Genomic DNA, 20,131 nt, shown 5'->3' on the forward strand with positions numbered 1-20,131 from the left:
GACCAAAGAGCGAAATGAAACCGAACTTCCTCGTTCTCCTGCTCTGGACCGTGTTCACCGGCCATGCGTCAGCAGGCCCGATCCTCAGATAACACTGCTCCTGCCTCCCCCAGCCCATGCCTGCATTCTGCAAAATCACCAGCAATCGGCACGGGCCTTCGGAGCTTGCCTCCATGACCTTGCCAATGCGTTACGTATGCATAACAAGGACAAAGCCTCATGGGAGTTGTGGTCCAGCGTGGTCCGGTGTCCCAGCACAGCACATCTCCAGGATTAGCCCAAGCGTTGTGGCTCCCACCGCAATACTCCCCATGCCAGATCTCAGCTCCCCATTTCCTCACATTATCACCCTCTCCAGGGGCCCTTCAAGGCCCCGGCTTATCCGGGTAAGAACAGTGAAATTTCTCCACCTAAAGTGGGGCATGGCCCGCATCTGCGGGTTCCCAAGAAATGTCTTCAGGACCAAACTCCACCCATGAAATGAAATACCACAATTTCTTGCCATGCAGCTTGGAATAAAAAATCATGCACACTTCAAATTCCTCTTGTCCATTCTGCATCAATGCAGGCGACTTTCGTGTTCGAGTGTCGGCCACTGCAGGTTTAATGAAAGAAACATGAAAAACAGGATATATCTTCAGATTGGACGGAAGTCGCTTATGAACCACAGTTTGTGAAATACATTTTACAATGACATAAGGACCAATGTATCGTGGTAAGATTTTACGTGAACCAGACAATCTGATATGTTGCGTGGACATCAAACCTCAGTCCGCCACTACATACTTCTGACTCCTTTGTCTCCTTTTTTCTACCTGTTTCTTATAAGCTTTTTTAGCCCTGTCCAAATGGTGGCGTGCTCGCCTTCTTATTTCTAGAAGTTCCTGTTTCTGCTCCGTTACCGCAGGAATCTTACTGCCTGATCAGAGTTATTCAGGCAACATCTTACACTCTTGTCCATATTAACAGTAATGAGTAGACCTTCCCAATGAATCATGATTTGAATTATTATAGCAGAACTCCACAACCACAATGCCTGAGCCCATGACTGCATCCCGTCTGCTATAAAGCAATGCAGGTAGTATTCCATAGTCTGATGGACTCTTCCTGTTTGTCCAGGAGTTTACGGATGATAACTTGTGGAAAATGCACATGGGATTCCTAGCATTTTACAGAAGGCATGCCAAACCCTGGAAGTAAACTGAGACCCCCAGTGCGATACTATTGATCTAGGCAGACAATGCAACCTCACCACCTATTGTAAAAACAACACACAAGATTTTCCCAGCATTAGGAATTCCCACATATGGAATAAAATATGCTGGCTTTGAGGAATAGTCCACCACTACCATGATGGTATTCAATTTTCCATCCCTGGGTAGATCCGTAACATAATCCATAGAGAGGCATGTCCAAGGCTCTTCTGGCATGGGTAGACTACTACTTCTACTTGAAATTGTCTCCCTGGATCGGGATGCTGCAATAGTGTGGCCTCAGTAAAAGCAGCCTTCATCTTTTTGAAAGTCCTCTCTGCTTCATCATCCCAGCAACACCTGCTTGTCTTTCTCAATAGTCGTGTTATTGGTGAGATGGTGTACGAAAAACTGTTGATAAACCTATGGTAGAAGGTCCCATGAATGACTGGATATCCTTCACACACTGAGGGGATGGCCACCTCGTTACTGCCGGCACCTTTCTATCGTCCATGATTATGCCAGCAGGAGTCAGTATGAACCCCAAGAATTCCACCCTAGTTGTATAGAACTTACACTTCTACAATTTTGAAAACAAGTTGTACATTTACAAGCGTTTCAACACATAGGGCCTCATTCCGAGTATGGTGGTAAGGGATACCGGTCACCGTTAACGAGACCGGTACCGGTAATCCCTTACCGCCACATTCCGAGTTCCCTTTGCGCCCTCGTCCTTAACATTTCCTTCCTTCTCAGAGATACTGTGGGGAGGAATAATTTAACCTCCTGAAATGCAACCCATCTCGGATTGTTTGCAATCCGTTCCCCATTTTCCACTTCTGACACTCCTTCCTGGGGAAATTATCTTGCACCTCTGATAATATGTCCTTAGCCACCACCCCTACAATCTTTGCACAGGTATGATACACCTGTCCTACTGTATTGGCTTTTCGGTATTCTCCTGCCTGGTCAAGGCATCAGCCTTCCTATTGCTTTTGCGAAATGTGACGAGGAAATTAAACTCCTCAAAGAACTGAGACCACTGTAGCTGTTGGGGACTCAAACTTTTCTTAGTCTTTAAATATTGTAAATTCTTGTTATCTGTGAGGACTATTACAGGATGTCATGCTCCCATCAAATAATGTTGCCACTCCTGAAAGGCAGCCCTTATGACTAGGAGTTTTATTTCAGTTACAGTATAGTTTTGTTCATAGCTTGTCAATTTGTGTGAGAAAAAGGATACTGTGTACATTACCCCTTCATCATCCTGTTGTGACGAAATTGCCCCAATTGCAATCCGTCTCTACTTGAAATTGTCTCCCTGGATCGGGATGCTGCAATAGTGTGGCCTCAGTAAAAGCAGCCTTCATCTTTTTGAAAGTCCTCTCTGCTTCATCATCCCAGCAACACCTGCTTGTCTTTCTCAATAGTCGTGTTATTGGTGAGATGGTGTACGAAAAACTGTTGATAAACCTATGGTAGAAGGTCCCATGAATGACTGGATATCCTTCACACACTGAGGGGATGGCCACCTCGTTACTGCCGGCACCTTTCTATCGTCCATGATTATGCCAGCAGGAGTCAGTATGAACCCCAAGAATTCCACCCTAGTTGTATAGAACTTACACTTCTACAATTTTGAAAACAAGTTGTACATTTACAAGCGTTTCAACACATAGGGCCTCATTCCGAGTATGGTGGTAAGGGATACCGGTCACCGTTAACGAGACCGGTACCGGTAATCCCTTACCGCCACATTCCGAGTTCCCTTTGCGCCCTCGTCCTTAACGCCTGCTTTTAGCAGGCGTTAAGGACGAGAGCGCAAAGGGGCTTTTTAGCCAATAGTTATTTGCAATTTCCCCATTCCCATTGAGTCCTATGGGGGCTCATTTGGGAATGGGGAAGAGCCCTAGGGAATGGGAAATTACCGCCCTGGTCAACTCGGAATAGGGTGGTAATTTCCCATTCCACCAGGGCGGTGCCGGTACGGGTCCGGTGCCGACCAAGGCGCTACTACCGCCATTGGTTAGCGCCAGACTCGGAATGAGGCCCATAGTCTTTACATTTTGAACATGTTGTTCCACTGACTCTGAATTGATTAGAATGTCATCAAAGTATACGATTATAAAAAGATCTAAATAATCCTGCAACACCTCCTGCATAAAGTGCTGAAAGGCGGCAGGAGCATTCCACAATCCAAATGGTATGACCATGTATTCAAAAAGACCAAACTTTGTGAGGAAGGCAGTATTCCACTCATCGCCCTCGTTCACTCCAATAAGATGGTATGCCCCACTCAAATCCAGTTTGGTGTATACATCGCAGCTGTCTTTACCTGATCCAGCAATACAGAAATCAATGGCAGTGGGAACCTATTTTTGATGTGATGTTAACCTTATTTAATGCCCGATAGTCAATTCAGGTTCTTAAAGTACTCTCTTTTTTCAGTGACAAAAAATAATGGTGAGGAAATTGGTGATTTTGAATGATGAATAAACCCACATGCCTGCATTTCATCAAGATACTGTCGCCAATGCTATGTCTCCTTTTCTGAAAGGGCATAAATAAAACTGCCTGGAAGTTTGGCATTGCCCTCTAGGTCAATCACACATTCATAGGTTCTGTGGGGAGGCAATGTTTCAGCCCTTAATTTGTCAAACAGCCCAGCGAATTCTTGCTATTTCTTGGGCAGGACAGTAGCCACCGTCCCAATGTTACTCTCCATGACAGCCCCCACAACCAGAAAGATTGTTGGCCTCCTACATTGGTCAAATAGAAGCACACTGCTTAATGTCAAAATTCAAGATGCGTTCCCTCCCGTCTCATTCTTAATTATAGTGGGGACTCCCAACTTTGTTGCTAACGTGATATCAAGGAAGTTTCCCGTGGCCCCATAGTCTACCGTGGCTGAAACTGTTTCCTTTGTATTAGCAAATAACAGGGTAAACAGTAGATATCAGTGAGGTGTCTTAAGCTGAATGGTATTAGTGGCTGAACTTGGGAACTCGATCCTATTAGGCTCAGTGTCATCGTTCCCCCACCTACCAAGCCTGCTCTTTTGCCGCCACAGTTTTTTTCCTATCAGTGATCCGTGCTGGAGTATTGGGGCAGTTTCTTATATTATGCCCGGCCTTCCACAATATAAGCACAGATTTTTGGTTCTTCTCTGCATCTTCTCCTCAGAGGACAACAGCCCCCCGCACACTTCTGATTTGCATGGGTTCCCCTTCTGACTGACGAAAACTCACCTCCCTACTCTTGTCTAGTTGTTCAAAAGGAACCCCCTCTGTCTTCCTCATCTCCCCTTTCTGTTCAATTAATCAAGCATCTAACCTCAAGGCCAAGTTCATTAGTCCGCTACATATGCTGGCTGGGGCTCCACATGGGCTATTGCATCCTTTAACTCATCTTGCAAACCTTGATAGAACTGCACAGATTGATAATGCTCTGGCATTCTGTTTCAACAACAAATCTATTAAATTGCGTCACATAGGTGACTAAATCCTTAGTTCCTTGCCTAAGGGCAAACAATTCCTTGTTCTGGGACAAAGGCACATTCCTACGGTCAAATAGTCATGCAAAGTCTCCTGAAAACTGATCCCAACCATAAAGAATAGGATCATCCTTTTGTACCCATGGAATTGCCCATGTTGCAGCATCCCCCAATAAATATGAAATCACAAATGCTGTCTTGGCTTGTGTAGCTCCGAAAGCTGTGAGTTTACAAAGGAAGTGTAATTTACATTGGGTTAGGAAAGTTGAGAATTTTCGTGGGTCCCCTAGGAAGCTCTCCATTGGAGCGAGGAGAACTCCTAATTGTTGCTGCACCACTAATGTATTTATCCGACCTGAAGATCCAGAGGATGAAGCTGCAGCTGCCCCTTGAAGGGGTGTACCTTGGGCAATCAAGCCACTAACCTGCATCGTTAGTGTATTGGTCTCCTGTCTCGAATGAACTAACTCGGTCTGCATTTCTTGCAGTGCCTTTAGCACCTCAGCTAAAGGCATAGAGGCTGACTCCATTTGGTTTAGGTGGCAAGGCGGGGGCTGGTGATTGTCATGCCCCAGGAGTTCCTCACAACTCTTTCCTGACCAAAGAAGCTAAATGATAGTCAACCAACCACCTTGTTGGCACTGGTTCCTGACTTTGAAGTAGCAGGTAACTCGAGGCAGCCAATGAAGGGAAGAGGGTTAGGGAGAGGTTGTGGTTAGGGGGCTAGGGAAACAGGAAAGAGGATTAGGGAACACTGTTTTGGATAGGTATAGAGGTGAGAGGATAAGAACATACACACAAATACCTAATTGGGCCTATTCTTGTTGGCCTCGTAGTACCTAGACACTCCAGCACAGACATGATGTACTTTAACAGGTCTCACTGACCATATCAAGCCCTGTGCCCATCCTTAATCAAGGACACCTTCTACTTCCAGAGCTCACCCTTCCCTAATTAAATTGTGAAACCCCTTGCCCCCTCATACACCCTTAAGCAATGTAAGCAACACACAGTTGCACATTATCAAACAGTGGCACATTAAGCAGCACATGAAACTAACAGTGTGGGCAATAGCTTGGCCCTGATCCCAGTTGCATAATACCCAGCAGCACAACATGCAGGCATGAGAATGAAGATACACTCCCTTTACACAACAAGGATTCTTGGCAATGTAGTTCAGCAAGGATGTACGAACAATAAGCATTAAGCATAGCCATAGACTTGTGTACATGCAAGCGTTGATGCTGTCCTACAGAGTGTGTTGTGTGGAACGTTTATAAAGGTTAATCCTCTCTGTTTTGCACATTGGTTAACACAATGCCCCCCAAAATGCACCATAGGTTTCACTTAACTGAGGTCTGGGCAGTCCTACTGGAACCTCCACAGGCAAAGCAATGTTCGGCATTGAAACGTTGAGGACCCAAATCCACCACTCCCCACTCCTGCATACCAGCGGGTGGAGCAGGAGACCAAAGAGCGAAAGGAGACAGACCTGCGTTCTCTTGCTCTGGACTGTGTTCTCTACAGTGCCTCCTGGGTCCAGATCCTAAGATAAAACTGCTCCTGCATCTCCCGGCCTGTGCCTGCATTCCGCAAAATCACCAGCAAGCAGCATGGGCCAGGGAGGAGCTTATCAAGGTCTCTGTGACCTTGCGTGCCTGTTATGCATGCATACCAAGGCCTCATGGGAGTTGTGGTCCAGCTCGGTCCGAGCATATGCAACATACCACATCTCCAGGGTTTATTAACCTGGGCATTGTGACTGCCACTGCAATACTCCCCATGCCAGACCCCAGCTCCCAATTTCCTCACATACTGCACTCAACATCTGTCCCATTGTGCACTTCTGGCAGATAATGCAATTATTCATAAAGGCAGCAATATGCTCTGCCAAGTTTGGAGAAAACCAATATTCTGCTATATGTGCTGCAAGAACATCTTTACTAAGATGGGTCTGGTAGTGGAGCTGCGTGAGAGATACTTGCAATAATGTAAGGGGAATAACCAGCTTTCCGGTGCTCTTGTCACCACATTGCATCTGTTGGGAATATCGAACACCCACTTGTTACCCATTATTGCTTCTCTTCCGCCGGTGCTTGTCCCTAGTACTATTATTTGGGTAATGGTCAATGAACTCATGTGCATCTATTAGGAGGAGTATCAAACTCATTTATTTCTAGAAAGTAGGCTGCTTGCTTTGCTTCTGTATCTGCTGCTTCGTTGCTGCAGGAACGCACTTCATTCACCCTTGTGTGGGCTTGGCCCTTCACTACCGCAATGGCTGATGGGAGCTGCAGCGCATCTGTGAGCCTGTCCAATAGGGACGCGTGCTGCCCTCGCATGCCATCAGCATGTCGAAAGCCCTACCTTTTCCAATGTGACAGTCCTGCATTTGCTGTTGAGGTCACAAATGCAGAGTCAGAGTATACTGTATGCTCCTTGTCCACATGTGCTTATAGAGCCATTATGAGCGCAACCAGTTCTGCTGCTTGTGCTGAGAAATGTGAGGATAGTCTTGGGTTCGTCGCTGTTTTGAAAGGCCCATTCTGTCTTCATTTCACGACTGCCGTCCCAGTACGTCGTTCTCTTGACATCTGGTCAATTGTTGAGGACCCGTCACTAAAGAGTACCTCCCCTCCCCATAGGGCATTTTTTCTGGCTCTTGGAATGTCATAATATTCTATGAACGTGGTCATGGACATAATATCCCTCTTCTACTGACTCTGCTATGAATGTCGCTGGGTATACGGCTGTACACCTCACTACTTTTACTGCTGGATTCGAGATAATCACCTCCTATCCGGATGCTCTCTGTGTGGTCAATGTGCTCTTAGGCTTCTTGAGAATGGTAAAAAGGGCATGCTCCACATACAGAGTGGTACTGCAGCCCATTGTGATGTTGGCTGATCTCTCTATTGCAAAGGTAGCAGCAGCCAATGCTTGTTCACAAGGATATGGCCTCTCATCACTGGCTCTAAATGTCCACTATAGTAAGCAATTGTTTTGTGCCCTAAGGTAGTCTTCTGTGTGATCACTGCTGTCATCACTACTCCATTTGTGTGTCAAAACAAACACAATTCTGCACTGTAGTCTGGGATTCCTAGGACTGGGGACGTGCATATTGCCCATTTTAGTTCACCAAATGCTTCTGTCATCTCACCCGTCCACGTTAGTTTGCCAGCCCTCCTCTGAGCCTCCTTGAGCCTGTTTAAAAGAGGTCTAGTGTATGTACATAGTCGAACACCCAGGCTCTGCAATAATTACAAAGGCCTATGAATTGCTGCATCTCCCTCACCATCTTTGGTGGCAGCGTTCTCAATATCACTTATGCTCTTTCAGGGGTCACCCTTGTACCCTCTTGGGATGTTAACTGCCCAGTATATAAAACCTCCCTCTGGCACTACTGTAATTCTTTCCTGTCCGCAGTGCAACTCTTTTCAGCTAAAACTGTCAATAGCTGTACTGAGTCTTTTTAACACTGCTCCTCTGACCTACTGCATTTAAAGGGATGGTCTAGTAAAAATTTTAATTTCAAAAATAGATAGGCCACATTAAAAAAAAATACTAGCATCCTCCGTTTTAAAACTTCCTATGTAAAATTTTGAGCTATTCAAGCTCAAAATTCGAAAAAGCAAGCACAGGGGTGCCGCCATTTTGTGAAATGGAGGCCCTCCTGTGCTGGCTTTTGCGGCACTAATGAAGGAAAAGCCAGCCAGCTGTAGTAAACAAAGTCTACCGCTGGGTGGCTTTCCCTTCATTAGTGCCGGGACTCGGAGGACGCGGACCGGAGACCAGAGCAGGAAAGCTGCAGCTGAATCTCGGTAAGTGCTATTTATTTTTTTTACAAAAAATAAGCACTAGCTGCGGTTTTTTTCTAAGTTTTCCGGGCTGGAGGAGCCCGGAAAACTTAGAAATAAAACCGCAGCTTTAAAAACGTTGTATTTATGTTTGCGGTCGCTTTTGAAGCGACCGAAAACATAAATACAACGTTATTGTGTTGGAAAACGCTGCGGTTTTTCGTTCCAAGTTTCTCAGGCTCCTCCGGCTCGGAGGAGCCTGAGAAACTTGGAAAGAAAAACCGCAGCGTTTTCCAACACAACCGCGTGTGTTTCTGCCTGCTGTGGCTATCACTTTGGGTCTCCGGTTTGGGTCTCCCAAATGGGAAATGCTACGTTGTCTGCCTGAATCTGCTTTTCCATTTGGGGCTCTCGGGCTCCATGTGGGGAGCCCGAGAGCCCCAAATGGAAAAGCAGATTCAGGCAGACACAACGCGGTTGTTTTCCGCAACGCCGCGTTGTGTCTGCCTGAATCTGCTTTTCCATTTGGGGCTCTCGGGCTCCCCGTGGGGAGCCCGAGAGCCCCAAATGGTAAAGCAGATTCAGGCAGACACAACACGGTTGTGTTGGAAAACGCTGCGGTTTTAAAACCCAGCGTGTTTTCTGGGTAACCACTTCCTCTCCGCTAGTTAACATCGCCCCTTCCATTGAACACTTTGACAATTTTTTCGGAACTAACTTTGCTTCTTCCTGTTTTCTTTCCTCACGTTTTTCTCGTGTTCTCCTGCATTAGTCAACAATAGTGTACTATAGTCAACTGAATTTCTGACCACGGCTTCGCCTCCATCCCCACCCATTTTTTTCAATTGCTTCTACACTTGCTTTGGTAACCCCTGGCTTAGTCTGTGGTGTAATACACCCGTCGCCTGCATCCTCCCCATGAATGACAGAAAGTAAGCTCTTCATGTTGCCCATTGCTAGTGTTATCCCTGCTGTCAACCTTTCTATTTCATAAATCAATTTCCCTGCTTCTGCAGTCAACAATGGCAACTTACACCTCAAATTACCCTTGTCCATCTGTTGTCACGGTATAAATTGTGGTTGCTCGCCACCCTTTTCTAAGATTGGAAATTGCGTCTGCCCCACTTTTATCTTATTTCCCTATGTCTTTTGTGACTGTAAATGCTCCTGTCATGCTGGTTTTCCTTTTGTCCTGGTAACACTCTCAACCTCTGAACGTATGGAGTAACTTTGTCTGCACTATGCAATCTGCTTTTGGACCACTTCAGGCAGCCCTCAGGCTCTAGCTTTTCACTTTCTGTATCCTCCTCTTTGTCCCACAGTGTCTTCCGCTCTGGGTTTACCCGCTCTGAGGGATGACGCAGCCTCATCCCTTCTTTGTCATCGCTCTCCCCTAGTTATTTGTCTGACCCCATTGTCCCTAAACTGTCATCACTGTCTTCATCACCTTCATCCTCAAAGTTGTTGCCTCAACCTGTTTTTTTTTTCACTGTCGTCTCTCCACTGCTCTGTCCAGTGAGTCACCTCCCCCCTCGTTGGTGACCCCGCTATGCTCCTGCTTGCCTCGGGGGCAGCAGCGATATCCCTTCTGATTCTGTATTGCGTCCCAATCCTTCTCCATATTCCCACTTCCTCGTCGTCATCTGAAAGTCTAGAACCCGTCATTGTATCCACCACCTCCTTAAGGTGTCTCTCCCTACTGCTCTCTCTCTCTCCTGCCTTTTGTCCCTCTCTTTCTCCTTTTTGTGCCCACGTTCTTTAACAATTCTCTCAATCTCCATTTCCCTCTTCTCCCTTCTCAATTGCAGCTGCCTTTCTTTCTCTTCTTCAACTTTTCTTGTCGCCTTCTCCCCTATCTCCTTCTGTCTTCTCTTTTCCCTTTCCCCTCTCTCCTTCTCTTCTACTTTCTCTGCTTCCTTCCTCAACTGTTCCTGCTCCTCCTTCTCTTCTCTTCACTTACTCCATTAACCCTCCCTATTCACTGTCCTCTTCCACTATCCCCCTTCACTCTTTAGCCTCTCTTTCAAGGTCTCTAGGCTCTGTCACAATCGTTCCGTCCAATTTAAGCAATATTTGTCCTCCTACCCACTCATTTGGCGGGACTGTCGTCCAGTTGTCCCCTATATGTTCCTGAGTTACTTTTTCACCCCCCAGTCAACTTCGCTTCCAGCTCGCATTTCTCCTTGCGCTCGTCAGTCATAGTCTCTGTTTTCTTATTTGCCAGTTTAGCGCCACTAAGTACGTCTTTGCTACTATACACAGGAGGTGCATACACAGGGTTAGTGTATCCTGCTGCTGCCTTTAACTCTTTCAAGGGGTAAAATCCCCTGGCCTCTTGTTGGTGAGTTTGTTGTTTGAGGAGGATGAGGAACCATGGGTGCTTCGTCCCCTGCATCATGCTGGCTGAGCATCCATTACCTCTTGGGTGGGTCCTCTTCCTTGTCCTCAAACATCTTCCATAACTACAGTATTGCTAATCTGCTGCTTAATTTCTTTCCCTTACATGCAGCATGCAAATATGTGGTCATGTGTTGCAGCACACATTTCGAAAGACTACCCTCCTGGGACCATGGCCTCGCCATATTGCCCTCTGTATTGCTAGTCGATTCTGCGCTATACTTCCATATTCTGTCCTGTTACTGCAGAAGGAACTTGTACAAGTGCTTAAGGGGAGTACCCCCATGATGACATGTCACACTCTGACTGCCGATACTTACTTGACATCAAATCAGGATTTTTTTGTACACTTCAAACAATGGCAATTTCAATTTTGCAGTTGTCAACGATGAACCAACTTCTCCAAAACAACCTCCATTCTGTTCCAGCCTCTCCGTCATCAGCCCTAACAAGCGCATGTTCCGCACACCACCAATGCTCTAATCTCCACCCTCAAAGGCCAACTCTCCAAGTGCTCTTCAAGCCCAACCCAAATGGTACAGCAATCTTCAAATTTTTCAAAGCTTCAAAACAAATTATCTCCGGTATAAAACAACACCTTTTCCATTTGCCTACACCAACAACTTCGTGTCCCACTTCGGGTCAGCCCTCCACCAATGTCCTGTTCACAACCTTCTTGTGATGTCACCAGCCACTATGCATGTGAAATAATTCGAATGAGTACACTTCTTAAACCCCACAATACACAAAAAATACCACAACACAAATACCCCATGGCCGAACTGGTCCATTGGAAAACCCCTGCTCTCAAAAAAGGAAGAGTCAAAAAATGTGACAAAACTCACTGTTTATTGAAAGCTTTTGAAACGGGGATCAGGACATGGGCATCGCATGATTTCCAATACTCTTGCGCTGGTTACAGGTGTGTCGTGTTGTTTGAATATGTAGGGACGTCACAAAATAAATGATACATTACTAAAACCTGAGGTGAGATGGAATTGGTTAGTACGGTAGGCTACATATAGAAGACATATAGGGTTAGTAATTTCATTGGCTATGATATGATATGATATGGCATTTATAACGCGCATGTACACAAGTGTTTCTAGGCGCCACAAGACAAGGGAGGGAAGACAGAGGGAAGACAAGACAAACGATCCTACCAGTTATTGTGTCCTTCAGATCGTGCAAGTGCGACAACAAGAAGTGCGGGGGGAAGTGCAAGGAAGAGGGTACGGGGAAGTGCTATCAGGGCAGCTTGGCTCTGAGTAAGTGCAGCCAGGGCAGCGCAGCGCTGGGTAAGTGCAAGGAGGCAGGGGGCTTTAGGGGTTACAGTTGCAGCCCCCAAGTGCGCAGTAGGCCACACTGAGGGTGCCAAGCAAGCAGACAGGTAAGTTAGCAAGGAAGCGAGAGAAAGAACGCAGAGAAGAGGAGGGTCTGAGACAGCCATGGTATCAAGAGAGAAACAGATTCAAAAGTATTTGATTTAAAACCTTTATTTACTAAGTTTCCTAGGTTGGTGAAATGCCTGACTGGCCCTAATTCTAAAGGGATGGTTCCCTTACCTGATATTTCTAATGGCCGTTGTTGTCTAATAGACCAAAACAAAAGTCTGTCTGTGTCTAAACCTATGCTTGCCCTCATGTTCTATAAAAATGTGATGGACGTCATTTGAAAAGGAAATATATATATTGGTTTAACAAAATTGGCAGAACCAAAGTTGATTTCGAGTGGTCTTCTCACAATTTTCAATTTGGTCAATGTCACAAAGAGGGGATCACTCACCAGCGCTGTTCGTAACACCTTCTCCACAGGGCCTGTACAGTTAGTTTAAATAACTTCAGTGTCTTCGAGGTCCTTGGGCTTTCCTTCCCCAAGCTTCAGCTTGTTCACTTTACTTTCATCAAAAGGCCTCTCAGGGTTCCCTTCCCGAAGCTCAGGCCTCTTCCAGCTTTCAAAACAAAACATAAAGTCAGTTTGCTCAATAGGCCTCTCAGGGTTCCCTTCCCCAAGCTCAGGCCGTTCTAGTTCCATACACAAAGAGGTAGTATCTGAGGCTTTCGAAAACGCCAGGCTCTTTGCTTTTCTTCATTGTGACCACTCTGACCCTTTGCCCCTCTCTTGATTTCCTTTGCATTTTTTATCTTCCAGGGCTTCCTGCACCACTTTAATGTATTCCTTTCCCTTTCTCATGCACACTTAAACTGTCTTCTATTCCTGTGCCTCTTGTACGCTTCTTTTACACTTCTGTGCACCGCTGCACCTTTTTATGTCTTTTCAGTTCGCTAGCACTGTTTTTTCACTGTTTTTCCTTTCGTGCCTATTGCACCTTTTCCACGGGCTTCTGGCCTTCTTTTCCCTTGTATCCCGTCAATGTCTAACTTCATTCCATTTATTGATTCGCACATACGCATCTCCCTAGTTTTGAGTTTACACTGTTACTTGAATCTTTTTGCCCTTTGAAGTCTTCCTTTGGCTTCAACGGAACACTCATACAAACGCAGTCCTCTTTCTTACGTACGAATGCGGTCCTCTTTCTTACGCATTTCTCGTGTTACTTTGTAACACATTCTTCACAACCTGGCTCTGCAATCCTTTCAGACTCACTGGGTTGACGTCTGGTCTCCCGTTGGTACTCCTATGGTACCGTTACTAAATTCTTTAGGGAATTCACCCTTTAGAATCACTTGTTTTCAAGGTGCCTTCAAGACCCTTTGCAGTGTAGAATCGATGCACAAACCAGCACATGCTGTCCTATTGTGAGGCCCCAGTTTAAATTCGATACCCATTGGTATGAAACGATTTCAGTGTAGTCTTGCGAGCTGGTACACTAGAGGCTTCCAACATCTTCTTAACTCCACCTGCCTTCCCCTTGATAAATTGGATATTGTAGCACTTCAAAAGACATGGCTAGTTGATCTCCCAGTATGGGATGATAATGTAATTTCTATGGTACCGGGCAAAACCCAAGCCAAAGGTCGTACAATGACGGGTCTATTAGTCGCAGTAAAAGTTTCTAAAGGCCTTCAATTAGATCCATGGGCCAGTCCGAATATGCATACTCAGCTCGTCAAGATCACCACTCCCAGTGAGACCATTGCTCTTGTTAACTTGTATTGGAACCATTCAAGTATAGACGCTGAGCGCTTTGTCCATGGTGTGACGTATCTTCTAGATCTCAGCGCTCTATTGACCATGCTGTCATACTGAGTGATTTCAATTTACATTGTCTTCCTGTCAAGATGCGTACAATTAAACCACTTGAACAGTGGTGGCTATCATTAATGGAAGAGCATCAATTCTTTATGCTCAATGGATCTGTTCATGGCGAAATCCAGCCACAGTGCACTTGGAGGAGAGACCTTCAATCAGCCACAATTGATTACATATTTACCACCAGAAATCTGTTTGCTCTTGCTCAATACTTCCAAATTGTGCCACATAAATATAGCGACCACGATTTACTATCTTTAACATGGTCAATGTCTTGCTCCTCTACTGCACCAAAAATTACAAATCCACTCTGACTGTGTCTGGAGGAAAAAACAGATTCAGACGGACTTCTTTGTTACTCATACAACTGCAATCTCTTCTGCAGAACCATGACTTTCGGACTCTTTCTCTAATTTGACAGGAAATGATGGCTTCTATATAGCAGCCTTAAACGTATTTATAGAGCAGCCGTCGATGACAGCCAACCTAGTATTTAAGCATAAACATCACTACGACCAAGAATTGCGCAACAAGAAAACTGATTTGGGCTCAAATCTTAGGAGTTTGATAAGATTGCCTGTCGAACTCAAAATCATCAAAACTAAGCATGTCAAGAACCAATACAAGAACTGGCTCAGGTCACGCAAAGCTCTGATCATTCAGAATGATGCAGAACACGTTACGTAAACTAGTTTCCAAAAATACTGCCTTCAGTTGGAATCAACTCAATCAGGCGAGTCATGATTCCCAGATCTCTGTACAAATTAATGCAGTCCAGAAAAAAAAAATGATTTTGTATTTGAAAGACCTCTATGCTCGAGCACCAAACCCTCCATGCGCTCCATTGTTAAAGCACATGCCTGTTCACACCAGCATTTGCTTTGATAGAAGCAATATATTATTCTACATCACTAAACTCAGCTCCTCTGGAGCGCCTCAGCCTGAAAGGCTTAACAGCGTTATGCATAAAACCCATCCTGAACTATGAGCAGACATATTACAAAAAATCTATCTTAACGTTGTTAAAACCCAACCGATAGCGCCTTCTTGGCAGAAATCGATTGTAGTACCCATCTTCAAGAAGGGTAATCGTGAACTCCCTCAGAGCTACCGACCCATAGCTCTCATAGATGTCCCAGGGAAACTTTTCGCTCACCTGATTTTTCGCGATTTCAATTCCTAGATGACAGAACAGCAATTACATGATACATTCCAGATGGGCTTTGTGTCAGGTTTGGGTACAGCGATTAATCTGATGATTTTCAATGCTATAAAAATGTATGGAAAACAGATGAGTCAGCCAATTTATATGGCTTTTGTGTATTTCAAGAGTGCCTTTCACTCTGTATCCCGTGAATTGTTAATGGATACATTGGGGAAAGCTGCTTGTCCCATGCATGTATACACTCTAATTTCTCTTGTACCTTCCAACACCTCTGTTTAGATTAGTCTATCACTTGATGGGTTATTATTAGTGCCTATTCCAATTTACAGAGGCCTCAAACAAGGCTGCATTTTAGCCTCTGCACTTTTCAACTTCTTTGTCTCTGATATGAACATGCATCTTAACAAAGTGATGTCTGATCCCCCTAATTGTGGCGTTCCATGGCTTATTTACGCTGATGATTGGGTGCTTCTTTCAAAAACTCCAAACGGCTTACAAAAACTGTGTAAAGCACTCCCGGATTATGCTGAGATTAACCATTTTACCCTCAATATGTCCAAAACTAAAAAATCTGTGCTGCCTCTCATCAAATTAAACTTTGCTCATTCAATTAGATACTACACGGATCGAGTTTAGAAATAGTGTCGGAGTATATAGATTTGGGACTCGACACAAACAATCAGCCTTACCGTTTGGTACTTAGAAAGAAGATTCAAATATCAGTTGCCCAGGCTCGAATAATACATTGCAAATATGGGAAATGTACTTCCTCTATAGTCGTTTATGGTTCAGAAACAAGAGAGTAGAAACATAGGGCATTCTGGTTACATCTGGAAAGCATTTTTTGGTAACAGGAGCTCTGCCTACCTGCAAGCCAACCAATATGTATTGTTAGATATGAATTGGGTCTCCAATCTCTTGGTATTTCTTATTTCTGGAAGTTGTGCATTTTATTAAGACAATGCATGTTGCGCATGACCCCAAATCTTTGCTGTTTGGTTTAGCATCCTATGTCAAATGTGCTAAGGATCATTTTATGCGTTCATGGAAGCAATATTTAATTGAGATCCTAAAAGCTGCAGACATTTCAACAAAGCTTCTGGTATTCAACCCTGATTCTGCTAAAATTAAACTCTGCCGATATGATTGGATCTGCACCCGATGACATGGCACATCAGCACTTTCCCTGTGGCACTTATAGATCTCGAATCCTTTCCTTGTCGAATTTATACCAATTTGTTTTTACGTTTTCGTTTAGATTTGTGGCCGACAAGAGAAGCGCAGCATTGTCGCTAAGCGATTAATGGAGAGGATCCATCATGTCGATTTTGTGGGAAGCCCCAAGAATCAGAAACTTTAAAGCATCTAGTGATATGTCCAATGTTCTCTCAGAAAAGCAATTACTATCTTCACATCTACTTTTTGGAATATGTCAATCTAACATCTGAAGATTTGTGGGTTGAAATCTTGAACGGTAAACGTGTTAGTGTTACTATCGCAGCAATGACATTTTTGCTATTGCTACGTTTAGGCTAGCTTTTCCTTCGTTATCTATGCACGGTTGATTGATTATTTAAATATGTCTTGATTTTTGATTCTTTATTTTCTGTTTATGACTTTTAAACTATTGAGATTGTAGATAGTATCCAAGAATTGTATTTAATTCTTAATTATGATTATTTTCTTAATAGGTTCAGTTAAATGTTTTATTAACCAATTTACGATACAGACATAGAATCATGTACAAATGTATTTTTCTTTTGTCATTCATAAATATCTGGATTTGGTTATTCCTGTATTTTTGTATTTGATTACTCCTTTTTTTTCTTCTTTTAACCTGATTGTCTCACTTTTGTATATTGAAAGGTTGTACTTTTTCAACCATATAAGTAAAAAAAATAGGTTGTGGATGGGTATTTCTTGGGGCTTTTACACTTTATACTTCTCACCAGGTCCCTCCTCGGACATAGGTTGGGTAGTGCCTGGCTGGACCTCTTTAGCACTTGACTTGTTGTGAAACGTATTCTTTCCTCATTTTCAGGGTCCTTGTCAGGCAGCTGGCGTTTAAGGCCCTCCTAGCAGGGCACAGTCTCTCCTTCTTCTTTGACTTTGCTGGTGGAGGTCCTATGCTTGCAGCATTCAAATTCTCTCAAGGTAGCAGAAATATAGGCTTCACTCCCTGAGCTTGGTACCCCTTGAACAGAGCTTTCAGCATGCAGCTCTGTAGTCTGTGCTTGGACTGTTTAAGGGTTCCACCAGACTCTCAACCTTCTGGATAGCTCCTCCTTTAAGGTCTGCCCTTGTAGAAAGGGAGTGAAGACGGGAATCATCTCCTCCTCTGGGACTTGCACAGCCCACTTTATAGTTCACTCAGAAGGGTGAACATCCTCACTGTCCTCCCATATATTATGCCAACTGAGTGTTTAAACTAGGGGATCTTATTGGTTAATCCTCAGATTTCAACAACTCCTCATTATGAGATGGTTATGACTGTGCTCTGTGATTGGATGCTCAGTTGTCCTAATTCATTGTTTCCAGGTGGCCTCTGCAAGAAAACAAAGGTATCTGCAGTCGTCTGCACTATTATGAAAGTGATGCTGATGTAAAGCGCAACGCCGCTCAGTTCTACCTCCTGACTGCCTCATCAAAGACTCAAGGAAAGCACCAAACAAGCTCTAAATCCTTGATCTTCCTTCAGGTAATATATCACTGCATTCCACAAACTCTGTGGTTTTACGGTGTCACTCTTGTATCTCTGCCTGTGTTGATCTCACATTGGAGCACATTGCTAGATCACGGTTTGGCTTAGTTCAGTTTCTCCCCATATCAAATCCAACATAGTCATCACAAATATGTGGAGCTACATAGCTAAGTGATTGTGCCATCTCCCCTGGATCTGGCCTTATTTCAATGGTCCTTCATGCCATTAATAATGTCTTGCTCATCCATTCCTTCTCTGCGCCAGTATCACAGGAATGGTGAATGCCTTGTCTCATGGAGGAGAACAGAAGTATGGAAAATGCCACATACCTTCTCAGGAGGAACATCAGATAACAGCCTTCCCACCATGTCCATTGTAGTCTGCTACCCCTACGTCATGATAGGGTGTTGAGGAAATTCAGAAAACAGAAAAGTAAGTTATTCATTTAGTAACATAATGGTTCGGGCCATCTCTTTTCATCGGGGGTGAAAAGTAGCGATGTGAAAAATGACATGAATATTATGTTTTCGAGCTGATGTTTGTAGTGTTGTGATGGCAGCCAGTGCTCTGGCATACGACTCATTTGACATCCAGTTACACTGTGTTACAGACGGAATGCAACTGCTTATTTCGTCTACACAACAGTTCCGGTCTCCTAGAAAAGCACTACCCCTTCCTTCCCAGGTCATAATATTGTGCTTCAGCCACCAAGGCCAGCTCTGGGCCTCGTCATTAATGATAACATTGCTGAGATTAATATCATTCATTTCTATGACCAAACACGCCTATTGGCTCTGTCTTTCCTGTTGCTATAAGCTACTGATAAAATCACAACATAAAGACGGCTCACCAGAAGACAACCTTAAATCTGTTTTCTCTGTATCCTTTGGTGCAACACTGCACTTACTGTATGTACATGAATTCACAGTGGAACTTCTGTGATCTTAATACGGTATTGGTTATGAGAAGTACCTGACAGGGCCACTTCTATCTGGAAACAGCATGTTTAGCAGCTGCATCAGTTAAAGCGTTCCTACATGAAATCTTCTTGTTCAGTTTTTGATCTTCTTTTCACTTTACAATTGATAACATTTTGGTAATATTCTGGCATCAACAAATGGTGCTACATGGTCATGATTTTATATCGGTGAACCTGATGATGCGAAGAACCCTCCCTGTCGCTATAGTCAAACAAAGCAACGCACCACACTAACCATGCACCGAGATTCAGTGTGTATGGTTACCATCTGCTGATATGCTAATATGCATGATCTGCTAGGGGCCAGTAATTCTGCAAACTGAGCAGAGAACACATTGGGCAGCGGAGTGCTATCCTTTGCTGTCTGGTGAGAACAAACTAACCTGATATCAATGCCCGTCTCATCTCAGGTACTAGACCCATCAACAAGGTAGTCTAAGTCAAGGTTCTGTAAGAGAGTGTCATTATCATTGTGGCACCAGATTAATGGCAGCCGCTACAGATTTAAGACTGGGAAGAAATCCTCTGGCAGCCAGATCTAAAGCTGATCTTTAATAGGCAAATGGTCAGTGTTTTTAACAATGTGTTTGTATAAGGACTACTAATGAACCCCTGATTGTTCCATAGTAAGGTTCTTCCTGTAGCTGAAGCATTGAATAGCATTTATTTTACTGCAGCAAAAGCGCCTAAATATCTTTGTGCATCAGAAAGGTGCATTTAATTATGATTACTGTTGTAGCAGTTTGACACGTTTTACATAACATAAGATCCATTGACATCAATAGGCTGACATTCTTAAAATGGGTTTGGGTACCTTGAGGCTCGCCTGAATACATGTATTGGTCAACAATTGACAGCTGTGATGATTTATCGGATTCTGTCACTTCATGAGGGTAGGGAGGTGAGGTCGCTACCGAATATTCCCCCTAGGTGTGGCAATATGCGGGAGGACCTCATGGAGAGAGACTCCCCTGTGTGGCATAATGACTCAATTTTCTTTACCTCAGAACCTCTTACCTTTCCAAAATTATTAGCCCCTCAAGCCTCTGTTACTGTAATGCTGACCCATTCACACAAACACTTTTCAATAGTACTGAGAAAAGGAAGAATGGAAGTTCTATAAAGAATACTTGTTGGTTGGCAGCCAACCATACAGAGACAAAGTTGAGGAAAAGAGGATTGGTGATCAATCC

General features: G+C 44.2%; 1 protein-coding gene across 5 annotated transcripts in view; it reads left to right on the plus strand.

Moving 5' to 3' along the window:
- Window positions 1-20,131, plus strand: part of LOC138570252 (zinc finger protein 268-like) — a 113,052-nt gene that overhangs the window by 49,212 nt on the left and 43,709 nt on the right. For 2 of the 5 annotated variants that reach the window (XM_069649006.1, XM_069649008.1), the window contains exons 2-4: window positions 16,517-16,732; window positions 17,797-17,956; window positions 18,224-18,391. The exons of 2 other annotated variants lie outside the window; for them this stretch is intronic. The gene's annotated coding sequence lies outside the window, so the exon portion shown is untranslated. The remainder of the gene's footprint in view (window positions 1-16,516; window positions 16,733-17,796; window positions 17,957-18,223; window positions 18,392-20,131) is intronic. One more of the 5 variants, XM_069649007.1, reaches the window with a different exon arrangement.

Source organism: Ambystoma mexicanum, chromosome 2q (genome assembly GCF_040938575.1).
Source record: "Ambystoma mexicanum isolate Mex_15411 chromosome 2q, UKY_AmexF1_1, whole genome shotgun sequence".
In the NCBI taxonomy this organism is placed as follows: Eukaryota; Metazoa; Chordata; class Amphibia; order Caudata; family Ambystomatidae; genus Ambystoma; species Ambystoma mexicanum.